General features: G+C 41.0%; 1 pseudogene; it reads right to left on the reverse strand.

Annotated features, from left to right (window-relative positions):
* Positions 1-4257: 4257 nt before the first annotated feature.
* Positions 4258-13014, reverse strand: LOC117703581 (uncharacterized; annotated as a pseudogene).
* Between the last annotated feature and the right edge of the window lie 386 nt (positions 13015-13400).

A 13400-nucleotide genomic window follows, 5' to 3' on the forward strand; every position in this document is an offset into this window, starting at 1 on the left:
TGCATGCAATTCTCTCAAGGCCAGAAGAGGCCAGTGGATTCCACCTGGAACTGAAGTGACAGAGGATTGTTAATCATCACTCTTAAGGTCCTCTGAAAAACAAATTATCAAATGAATCAGCCATGTATCTAGCCCCTGCCTGGACTTTTTTCCTTATTTGTGTGCTGTATCAGCTGCACTGGATCACACCCAACCAAAGAGAGAAGATTCTTGAGACCCTGAGACATACTTGGGGCAGGCATGTTCAATGTTTAAACTCTGAGGCCTCCAGGTAGGGTATTAGAGTGGGTTTTTTTTATCATGCCTCAGGATCTCTTATTGTCAGGGTTGGAGCAGATCTCTCATGTCTCATCGTGCATGACAGTGCAGATTAGGCTTTATCAGATGAAATGCAAAATTGAGAACACTCTGAGTGGTAGAAGTGGTAAATAAATCCTGTTGAAGTGCCATCAAAATAGTGTTTAGATTAAGCTTCCGACAAGCCCAGAGGGATGGAGCCTGCAGCAGAGGACACAGGACTGTGGGGTGAATATTTCCATTAAAGGCTAGCAAGTGAGAGGGATGGTAGATGTTGCCTGTATCTTTGCTCTACCTTCTGCCTTTACTCTGGGAAGTGATTCTGATACCAGGACCCTCCCAGCTTCCCTTAAATCTGAGGCTAAAACACAGACAAACAGACAGACAGACAGACAGACAGACACACACACACACACACACACACACACACACACACACACACAGTTGTTCATTTTCTACTTGTCTCCAGGGGTTTTAATATCTTCAGACTGGAAAAGGGTGTCTTTGTCAATTTATTTCTACCTCTTCCACCTCCCTTACATTTTAGCCTTTCAGTCACATCTGTTCCCTGCTAAATGCCCCTGACCACCTGCCTGTAGGAGCAGACTCTGTGGCCATTTTTTGATACCTCACACTGTTGCGTTGTTCTTCTTTCTCCAATTCTCATGCCCCTTCCTTTGGTCTGCATTTCTTCCAATGACCTGTACCTTCTGCTCTGCAATTAGCCCATGGCATTTTTTACTGACAGGTCAACAAACAATTGAGAACAGGACCTTAACATCAGAACTGTCCCCTACAAATAGATGTTGCACTTTTACCATAGTAGATCCCACAGTATATTAGAAAATGTTCATTCAGATGAGTAACTTATTCTGGTGAATCTCCCCTAAATAGTGTGACTTCTAAGACTGAGGAGGAAGTAATCCTGTGCATCTCAAGACTGGTGTTGTCAAAACCGAGAGTAAAAAAATCACCTCTTTATGAGTGATGGACAGATATACACATGAACTTCAGTATAGGTACAGAGCTTCTTCAATTCTGTGACTGAGGTGATCAGGTGGTTTGTTGGCTCAATAAGTAAAGTTGTTTTTGCCAACTCTCTAGAGTTTTTCCCTTATACCTACATGGTTGAAGGAAAGAGCAAACCACCTACAAATTGTCCTCTGATTTTAATGTTGGGGGTGCAGTGAGTTACCCACCACTTCAAACTTTCAGGGTTTTGCTGTTAGGTTTCTTAACTGCACTTGTTTCTTTAATAATTACCACTTAGTCTTAATCCTTAGATTTTCTCACACACTTTTCTACATCTATTTGCTCTACATTTTACCTCTAATTCTCACTGTAAACCTCATTAAATGTGGTCACTACAGATCATTTCATGCAGTCTTAGAATTTCTTTTGCCATATTAATTCATCTTTTATTTTTGAAGTTAGCTTCACTCAAATTTCAAATGGAAAAATGCAGCCAGTTTTTCTTCCTTTTTCTAGTTTTCATTTATTGAAAATGTTTTTTTCATACAATACTTATTGTTTTCAGCTCCACCAACTCTTCTAAGACCCTCTCTCCCTCTCCTTGTATCTGAAATCACACCCTTTCAAATCTCTCCTAGAAAACAAATAGCCATTTAGATAATATTGATAAACCAGCCTGCCTCCATCTTAGGCTTGAAAACAATTTTATACTAAAGAAATATTATGTTCGTTGCTGTTTATGATTAAATACATTTCTCGAATTTCCTATACCTAATAAATAACCGTAACTCAAAGGGCTGTGTACTATGCCTGTTCCAAAATGGCAAAAATGCCTTGTTTCTTCTAAAGATAATTACGACCACATGTTGTTGTGACCTCCTGTGGTGACCACTTTACTGTGATGCTCACTCTGAAACCATGATACTCTATTATGTGGTTGTTATGATCCACTTGTTATGTTTAGGTTCTGCTTCTTCAACAACATTCATTTGCCTGGAAGTCAGCATGAAGACTATGTTCTAAACATAGGCAGAAACATGGAAGCAGAAACAGAAGCAGATGTTATGGAGAGACAATGCTTATTGGCTCACTCCTCATCAAGCCTACTTTCTTTTACAGCTCAGAACAATGCCTAGGGTTGGCAACACACACAGTGGGGCAGACCCATCCATATCAATAATTATTCAGGAAACAGTCTGAGTTGCCTGTCGGCCATTTTTATGGAGGCATTTTCTCAATTGAGGGTCTTTCTTCCCAACTGATTCTAGCTTATGACATGTTGACCATAAACTAGCCAGCCTATGTAACAATGGTAAATATACTGAGGGAAAAAAATCAAGGAAACAAAACCATTCACAGCAGCCTAAAGAGGAGAATATTTTGGAGTAAACCTAACCAAGGACATAAAAGACATCTGAAATGAATACTAAAACACTGAAGAAATTGAAGACCACACTAGAACATAGAATGATCTCCCACAACTGGAGATTGGTAAGATTAATATTGTGAAAATGATCATTCTATGAAAAGTAATCTATAAACAAAATGCAATGTGAATAAGGTGCCAATTTTGATTCTTCACAGAATTAGAAAACAATTTTAAAGTTCATGTGGAAGCACAAAAGACATGGCTGGTCAAAGCAGTGGGGAAGAATAAGAACACCCTTGAAGGTGACTCAGTACCTGAGTTCAACTTATCCGAGTCTGACTAAGACAAATAGTTATCATCCTTTGGTCTTATTTTGGATTTTAATTTTGGGTATATGCATTTTATCTTTTTTCTTTGAACTGCTAAGTCATTTCTCTCTTTGGGTTGAGGGACTCTATTTGGTTTGGCTTCCTTCTCCCTTGGATTCTCTGTCTCTAAAGTCTGATCCAAATTTTGGGGCCTACTGGATGACCTTGGAGAGGACCCTCCCTGATCATCATCACTATCTAGAGAAATTAAATCTATATCTTCCTTGGAAGAATCAACCTTTTTCTTTCCTTTCTTTTTTCTTTCTTTTCACTGTCTTTTAATTTTTTTCACCCTCTTCAACAACCACCACTATCGACAGACACTTTGTGAGATCATTTCATTTATCAAGTTCCATTATGTAAAGGCAGTAACTGGGACCTTCTCAGGCCCAAATGGCCTGTAAAATTCTTTAAGTGCATCTCCAACTCTATGCCATCTTTTCTCATCAATAGTTCTTACCTGAGGAATCCACAGAAATAAGTTTTTAATGAAATAAAAAAATGACAACAAATGCTGAATTTCACCCTTACTCCTTTTGTCTTTAAAGCATTTCTCATCTGTTCCACATATAGGTCATGCTGACTTATTTCTTGCCCCATTCTCATACTATGACTTACCAGTGTCAGTGCAGCAGGTTCCAGCAGAGACCACCTTTGTTACACTTTTGAATTTCCTGTCGAAGACCCTTCTTTCAATAATGTCCCTCAAGGAGCCTCTTGTTCTCACTGCCCCATATTGCCTGCCAGGTGACCTGCCATGAGGGTCAATCAATGGGTTCTACAAGGAAGAAAGTGGGGATTCAGGGGCAAGAGATGCAAAGAATGAAGACAAGACAGTTTTCTGATCAAGTCTCTTTTATTGAAACACAATTATGGGTATATAAGCACAAGCAGGGGAGTGGAGCTGGAGACTCTTAACCACAAGTACCTAGCAGCTGGGGACACTAAACAACAAGTCCAGGGTATGTCTGAGGAAAACAACATGATTCTCAGAGTGTGCTCAGTGGTTGTGGGCTGCTTGCAAAAATATCAGCCTAGAAAAACAAGTCTTTATTTAGGGTGGACAAGGATCAACCTACATATATATGGCCCAAGAAGGCTGCAAAGAGAACAGCTGCTTTCTGCTAGGGGTGGGCTTCCAACACCTTTGTATCTCAGTCTGGCTGGAAAGTTGTTGGGAGCCAACTACTAGCAAAAAGTGCTACCCTCTTTGCAACCATTTGAGCAATATACCAACATAAGAGACTTGTTTTGCAAACAGCCTACAACAGCTGAGCACACTCTGATAAACATCTTGTTTTGCTTACATATCTTGTTTTGCTGTTTATTGTCCCCAGCTGCAAGGCTCACATGAAAACCACCTTCAGCTGTGTTCCTCTGCTTGTCCATGGCTGTAAGCCACCTGGTAAAGGATATAAGTACCCAGAATTTCCTTGCAATAAATGGGACTTCATCAGAGTCTCAGTCTTGTCTCCATTCTCTGTGCCTCTTGCCCCTCCATCCCAACACACTCTCTTTCTTGCTAGATAGACCCTGTTCACTGACCTGGACAGACCAGATCAGGAAGTAATTAAGAAGCCCAAGGACTGGGAGAATTTAGACATCCATCTCTGTCTAATAGGTGTGGAATTTCAACATGGTGACACCACACCTGAATAAAGAAAGTTCTTATAAGTGAAGAGTTAAAAGATCACTCTTTCATTCATAAGACTACATTCAATTTACTCAAAAGTGACTGAAACCAAGCAGTCAATATGTACAGTGTATAGGCTTATCAAAATATCAAATCAATTACAAGAACAAAACAACAATAAATCAATAACAAACTTCAAATGAAAACAAGATAAAACAAATAACCAAAGTTAGAAAAACTCAAACCAAAATCTAAACTTCAGAACTGTGGGAAGCAGCATTCTTTGGCTGCTCATTTTGCAGCACAGACTTACAGCCTGTGGCTGGCCTTGGCAACATAGTAGGAAAGCAGTTATTGATGGAAATAATCTTTTCAAGAGAAATGTAAGCAGGTCTTCTCTTTTTGGAGTCTGTGTTTGAAGGATATGTCCTCCCAAGACTGAGCATAAGACATGTTACAGTTTTTGGCTTAAAGTCTGCAAGTTTGTTGACAGATATCCATGAAGTTATTCTTCATCAGGGCAAGAAAAATGTACACTCTTACTCTTCCCTGATGCCCAGCAGTTCTTGATGTGCCTCAGCACTCCCCTGAATTTCTCCAAATGTGTATTCTTGCTGGGCTAGTGGCTAGATGAAATTAAGGCCTATTCATGCCAAAGAAAGCAATATAAAGAAGAAACTGCAGCCCACGATTGTCATGGTGATTAGGGATGAGATGCCATAGTGGTGCATTTGCTGCACACACTCAGTGCACCTCATACAGCAGTTCTCTTGGTGGGAGATCTTGTCCTGGTCTGAACGATGTTTGAGTTTCTGCAGGAACATTTTAGACCTATGGAAGGAAGGGCCAAAGACCTGGTAAGGATTTGTCAGTTCAGCTCTCCCTCCAACACCAGTTCTATTCAGCTGGACAGTCCAGCATGACCCATCAGCTGAGGCCATTCCTTCATGCCCAAGTGTCATAGAGTACCCAGGCTTTATCGTTTTCTCAGCTTTTAAAAACTGCTAGAAACTGAACTGTGAACTACACACTCTACTGGTGTAAAAAAAGTATATTTTTCCAGTAGTCCATGTATATTATATTGAGTAGTAACATTGTAGCAATGTCTGAATTTGAGTTCAAGAAACATGAGAGTTACCTAGAAAACCATGTAGATGTCTTATAAAAAACCTGCCAAGAATTGAAGACTATGATTATTTCTCCAGTGCAGGAACCTGCCTGTGTTCCACTTGTCAGTCCCTTTATCTGAAAATACCCAGAGAAACCATCTCCCATGAAATCCATGGGCACTGCTCTGGTCCTATAATCAATGAGAGTGTGTTAAAGAAAATTACTCCACTGAACTATAAGGTGATGGTCATGATGAAACAGAACATACACCTGTATGTCTATGGGTTTTGTAGGGCACACTCTCAAACACACAAAATATATGTGTTCACACAATACGAGCATGGTATATTGCAGTGATCAGTTTAGTTTCCCAGTTACGGCTAATATAAAAATTGCCCAGTATATATTTCCAGGTATAAAAATATCAAATCTTGAATGGGATAGGTACATAGTGGCATAGCATATGGACAATGCAGTCAGTGATATGCTTTCCTCTCTTAAACCTAACTTGGAATCAGGCTTCTTGGCTTATTATCTAATCTGCCTTAGCAAGTTTCCAAGGCTGTGTAGAGTAGGCTTGTTTCCCAGCTAAGGATCACATGTTGGTGGTATATTAGCTTCTTGTTCTTCTTCACTGTTTCAGACTTGTCCCCAAGTAAACAACTTCTTCCAATAGGAGCTCCCTTTACCATAGCCTGACTGACTTGGTGTTCAAAGCTATGAGCCCAGAATAATAAGAATTCCCCATAACTAGGAAAAAATGTAAAACTTTTCCCCATCATTTGACTGTGTCAAGGATATTTTGAGTAAGATAAGGCTGACTAGTTGAAATGCCAAATGCTTGTTTGGATTATCTCACACTGAGCAATAGTCCATGGAAGGGCTGCACCAAATGGTGCATTTTCACTCTTTAGCTAATGGACATCTGGATAGTTTCTCCTTCAGGGCTGCTCTGCAGACCACTACAACTCTGATGTGCCCTATTTGCTCTGTGTACATCTACTACTTGTTCTAATTTGCTGGGTAAAAGGGGATTTCTTTTCCACTTTCTGAAAAAGGCTTCTCACAGACCTACCCGATTTTATACTACCAGACCTGTCTGAAGGTCCTCATTATTCTCAACCACCATTGAGGCTGATTATAACTGAGAGGAAATTATTTTGAATACCAGTAGTTGCAGAATGCTACACAGATAACACACAGTGAGTGCTTTAGAGATCTTGAGCTTCAAGGGGCTCCTGAAACACCCCTGTTCTTGCACCACATCCCTGGGATTTCTGCTAGATGCAGATACAGCACCAAGCAACTCAATCTCTCAAGGAATAAAATCCAAGACAGACTTGAAGGCAAACTTTTACTGAGCTGGAAAGGAAATGGTAGCAAGCGATGAGGAAAACAACCTGGAATGCTAAGAAGACACAGTGAGCAACCTAACAATCCAGTGAGCCTTGACAATTCACCAAGAGCAGAAAAGAGACATAAACCCATGGATTTTATACAACAATCTTTCCCTTACCTCCATGTACCATATTCCTTTGATTTGGTCAAAAGGACTTCAATGAGAATCAATAGTTTTGCCCCTAATCATTTGAAAATCTGACTTCACAAGAATATTTTGTGTCCTGTTTCTCTTGAGAGCTAGGTGGAGATGCAGAATAATTTGACTGCTGTATTTGATGTTTCATGGAAACAAACTGAAATCTCAGAGTGTTTTTCTCATTAAACTTGGCATCTCAAGACACACACAGCTGCATGTCTGAAGAAACACACTAACACCACACTAACACCACACACACACACACACACACAAACACACAAACACCAAAAATCATAAGTGAGCAGAAAACAATGAGGAATCTGTCATGTTTGAAGAAAAGGTCATTTGTCTAGGCAAAGCAGATGTTTCAAGTGAGACCTACATCACTGCTATTCTTCCTAGAGAAATAAAAAGCCCTAGAGAAAAGTTTTCATGGTCAGAATGGGGGTGGGTATATATGCAGAAATTTTCTTTGAAGACTCAAATCTCTCAAAAGAAACCTCAGCTTGTGAGAATCTGTTCCCACATCCCTGCTCATCCAGCCAGCTTTAGACTGTGAGGCCAAACTGTGAGGCCCAGGAACAATGACATCTATAGCAGCACTCAGAGATAACAAGACTGACAAGCTGCTACTGAGGCTCTGTCACTGTGGATCAAGATCTATGAAGCCTGAAGAGACCAACCTGAGATAGAGGGAAAAGGGCAGAGGGAGAAGAAGAACAACATCTGCCAAAGGCAACAGTGAGATCCACTTACTTGTCATTTCCACTATGCTCTCATCCCTGAAAACTACCTCCTACCTGGAATCTCACATAATCCTTGTAAAGCAAATGAGATACAGGTCTTTTCTTCATCTTTCTAAGCCCTGTGATATGCTAAAGAAGGGCTCCACCTAGCACCCTTCAAACTTAGTGGCATGCAGTGGTGTGGTGTGTAGCCAACCCATCGCCCTTAAAAAATGCAGACTCAAGCAGAGCAAGAGCATTTGCTTTCCTTTTTTTAATTTTTAAAATTTTTTATTTTATATTTTATTTACATTTCAGATGCCATCCCCTTTCCCCATTTCCTTTCCCTAGAAAACCCTTATCCCATGCCCCCTTTTCCTTTTGGCTTTTATAGGATTTTTTAAATGTTAATCAAAGGCTTAATGAGTTTGGTAATGTTCAATCAGAAGTGTAACCCAATACCCAACCTAGATATATGAACTATCTTTGACTGGTGGAGACACGTGAACATCTGACTCCATGCCCCCCTTCTCTCTCTTTCTCTCTCTCATCACCTAGCTTCTCCTCTCCTTCATCTTCTCCTCTCCTTACTCCATCTCTTCCTCTCGGTACTCCTTCCCCTTCTCCTCCTACATATTACCCTTCCTGCTAAAATAAAACTTTTCTCTCAAAATACAATTAGTGCATAATTATTCCTAATTGTACAGTGAGGTACAAGATAGTCCTAATACCCAGTCCATCATTTTGTTGAATAACCAGAACCTCTGTCATCTCTCCTAACTAAAACACTTAGTTTTGAATCTGGCTTTTTTCTTGGCTTCAGAATGAATGTCAGCTGAAAACCATCCACTCAGATCTTTTCTCTCAAAGTAAGAAGTTAAAGAAGAGCCAGTGTCCCTATTCCCTGGGCTTGGGGAATAAGGTGGTTGATATTGCTCTGCCTCTCTAGGGAAAAGTAGTGGTTTGGTTGGAACAGGGAGGATTAGCTACGACTGACTGCATAGCCATAACCTATTGGTAGCAATCTGTATAATTAATATCAAGATGAAGTTATAATTTCTTAAGTGGTACAAAATTAACTTTGATTTCAAATTTAAGGATTTCATTGGCATGAGCTTCATAGTGATATAAAAGTGAGATGAATATTGATACTGTCATGGGCATTGTGCCTGTATAACACATTTAGGAATACAAGGCTTAGAACCAGTCCTTCTTTAACTTTTTAAACTGATTTGGGACGGTTAGCCTATGAGTTAAGGGACTATAGAAAATTCATGGTTTGAGTTTAATGTTAGGGTGTTTTCCATATTTTAGTTAGAAATAGCTGAGAGGAGTTAACAGACAACAGTCCAGGTTACCTTACATGGATAGTTTGTTTTCAAAACATCAGAAGTCCATAGAATTGATGTTACAAATATTTCTATATTAATGTTCATTTTGATTAGAGACATGTCTGCTCCTGACAGCTTCCTGTTGTGGATTCTAAGAAGAAATTGAGCATCCTTGGAGTTAATCTAGTTGTGCAGTGACAGCCACTAGGCAAGAATTGCCTCTTTACATCTACAGACAAATTACTGTCCAGAAAAGGACACACTTGCAGAATAGTTGACTGATTATATCTGCCTAGACAGAGTAATCATCCCTTAATAATTCTGCATCACTAAGGTTTGTCAGATAACTCTGGGCCAGAAGGCTGAAGATTTGATGCTCTAAAGTTCGGTAGTATAGGGGCTTTTCAGGTGTTCAGTGGTCTCTATAAATTGGCTAAGTTTTAGAAGCTATGCTTAATCTTCCCATAATTTCAGTTAACTCAGTCATTCTGGACTTCTGACAGGGTTGAAGACCTATAGAGCATTTAGTTTCTAAACATGGCGTTTTTGAAAAAGGCTATGTCCACACAAAGCCTTGTAAATGATCACATAAATGATCACTTGGATGAGACATAGGTGAGGGCCTAGATAAGTTGGTGGACAGTGACACTGGTTTATGCATGTTTCTGGTTAGACATGAGGACACTCTGCCTCTGATGACTCATCCTACCTGCTGATGCTTGGCACCCGGGACATAGATGTTCTTGTTGGACTCCTCACAGAAACTCTTATCTTCTCCATAGGACACTTGTGGTTCACTCTGCTCCACCAGCAGATTTCTGTTCCCGCTCTGCAGCATTATCCTGACATTGTCTTTCAGTTGAGAACATTCTCTAAGGAGTTGGCAGTGCCTGGTGCTGAACCACAAACAAACAAAATGGTGATTCCCAGCCAGCTTCCATTTGCCTGTCACTCCTCCCAGTACCATCATCCCTGCAAGTGTCCTAGTCCCTAGACAGCCTCAGACTAGAGTCCCCAGTATACATATCAGCACCAAGTAGAGGCAGGTCTCATCCAGAGACCAGCCACATTCCCCCAGACTGAAATTACTTCTGTAAGGCCTGACAGCAAGTGGGTTTATGTCCATCAAGGAAGATGAAATGTTCCTCATGGGTGCTTATCTGTCCCTGGTACTAGAAAACCATCAGCAGGTAGAGGGCAATTCCCCTCTGACAGAGGAGAGAAGACCCAACAGGAATACACTCTTTCCATTTTTGTCATGGATCCCAGATCTTTAAATCTATTGTCAGAGCCATAGAAGTTCAGTGTTGCTTGATATTCCCATCGAGGTGAAAATATTTTCTATGTAGAGGATCCTGAATTTGGAAGAATAAAGACTGAAAGGTCTTACAAACTTATCCACTTCTACACTCTTCAGACTTCGGACACCTGAGTGCAAGAGGTACAAATCCATGACCCTTGCCTCAAGGCAGGGTTCCTTTTAAGAAACAGTTAGTATAGAACCAGAGCCCTTACTTTTGTTCAAAGTCCTAGAAGGACAGAAGCATTCCCTGTCTAGTGCTGGGGTCTCAGCTTTGTCAGTCACTCACCTGTAGGAATAGTTTTCTTCAATGAGGTCCTTGTATTTCTCCATGGCATCAATTACTGACTCTGTCATTTTCTGGATATTCATAATGGTCTTTTCGTGGTTTCTTTTAATGATGTTGAACTCAATGTTCATCCTGTGTTAGGGCATGGCACACAGAGCAAATATTTCTGTAAGGGTCATGTGCAGAAGAGCTGTATCCTGGACTACCCCAGCCAATAATATATGCCACATCCTTGCTCTTTGGACATGGGGCCTATTGCTGCTGATTAAACTTATAATCCTTGGCTCAGGACAGCAGAGCCAGGGGAGCAAAAGGAGGGAGCAGACCTCCAAGAGCATCTCGTGTGAGCCTGAAGGAATACACTAGTTCTGTGAGAAGTTTCTCCTAGTCTCCTCCACAATCTTGGGCCCAATAGATTTTTCTGATGACTTTTCTTTTATTTTTAAGGCAGGCCTCTCAATCCTTGGTTTCTATTGTTACATGAATTCTCAGAGGACAAGAAGAATATTTCCAGGGAGAGGCTTAATAACACTTCCTCCCCAGGAGATTCCTATGTGTCACCAGTGCAAACACAAAGAGCAAAGTACCCAGTTGAACAATTTGGTTGTCTACTGACTCAACACTATCCTGACCTGCAAACTGTGCATCTGACAAATCCTCAAACCCCATCAAAGGTCGCAGAGCCTCAGATCCTGAACAGCACAAACACAACTACATTCACACACATACACACCAACCCACCCACAAACACAATTAGAATGCCAGCTAAATCCAGGGAGGTGCCATAGTCTCAGAGTATAAGGACCAAACTCAGAGGAAAGCAGTGATGACCTGCAGGCATTTCATTTACACACTGAGAGGCAGCAAATCTGACCAAGTCCTTCCAGCTGTGGACAGAACCAATCAAACTTTAAGTACCTCAAGGTCAAGTATCCTACTTCACAACACCTGTCAGGGCTTTCTAACATGCATGATTAGAGGTGACACACTCCTTTGATGAGAGGAAATCTTGGGTTAATAGAGAGGGTACAATACAGTCAACAGGGGACTGAGCATAATTACTACCTGTAGTTCAAATCATTATAATTGTACAGGTTCAGCATTTGACTAATTTCTTCCTCCTCAAAGCTCATCTTCTTGATCTTCAATTTCAGTTCTTCCAATCTCGTCATCTTATTCCAGTTACTGATGGTGGAATTCTGGGATGATGTTTGCCTAGCAGAGTCTGGAGATGAATAAACACAAATGAATTTGCAGAGTGGATGGCCCAGGGGCAGCAGAGACAATTCTGAGTTTCAAAAAGAATGGTGAGGGAGAGGAAAAGCTAGAGACACGATGAATCCCAGAAGGAGCAGAAAAGCTATCTTTGAGCTGTTCTGCTCAGCTATATCACTCTTCCCAACCACCATCATCATACATATGCCACACTCTCTATTACAGAGAGTATTATGCACTGAAATCCATAATATGCCTCAGACATACAGACTTAGGGATCATTGTCAGCTCATATCAGATGTGATGCAGGTAAATCCTGGAGTTCACATTGCTTAGCACCATCAAGGTCTAATCATGTGTGTTGAAACCCAAAGTGTCTGAGACCCCACACATGACCAGTGTAGCATCCTTCTCTGTTCTTGTCCTCAGAGACTCCTTTAACCTGTAGTAATCTAGACGATGAAGGGCTTCAACTCCTACCATGAACAGACACACTGTTAATCTCATAGTTCCTACTGATGGCATTCGTTGCCACTCAAAACGAAATTAAATAGCTCCCAGAAAAGTAGCTGCAGGCTTGTCAGTACCTGGCTCTCTGTCAAACTAATAATCAGAAATTCTTGACTCTTGTTCTACCATTGAGAAATCCCAAGGCTCCAGCTTGTAAGGCATACTCCTGGAAGGCCCAGCTCAAGCCTATTTCTTCCAGAAAGTTCCCCAACTCTACCCAGGACTCACTGTGCCTTCCCCAGAATGATTTCAGTCTTCCTTTCTTACAAGACAGGAGGCCAGCTTCTTTCTTACTGGGAGTGGTCTCTCCTTGATCACCATTCTCTTTCCGAAAAAGCCTAAGCAGCCTGGAAAACATGCCTGTTTGTGAACCCAAAAGGCACTGAAAAAATATCCCACAGGCAGTTGTTGTCACCACAACACAGTTGACATCACAGAATATTCTACTTCTTTCCTAGATACAAGAGAATGTCCAAGGAAGGCATTCCTGATGATGTCACTGGATACTGCCATGACCTACCTGCTAAATAGCTGTCCCCAAATTGTGCAGTTTCTGGGGTGCTCTTTCCTGGAGCCTCCCGTATGACCCAGGGAATACCCTTTGGCAACTTCTCCATCCAAAGTTAGAGTTTTCTCTCTGCTTCATGACAAGTGAAGTGCTTCAGATGGAAAGAGTTGGTTAGGACCCTGACATGGGTACAAAAAAATTCTTTAGCACCCAAATCTCTAGAGACCATGAATGTG

The sequence above is a fragment of the Arvicanthis niloticus genome, chromosome 2, assembly GCF_011762505.2.
Source record: "Arvicanthis niloticus isolate mArvNil1 chromosome 2, mArvNil1.pat.X, whole genome shotgun sequence".
Lineage (NCBI taxonomy): Eukaryota > Metazoa > Chordata > Mammalia > Rodentia > Muridae > Arvicanthis > Arvicanthis niloticus.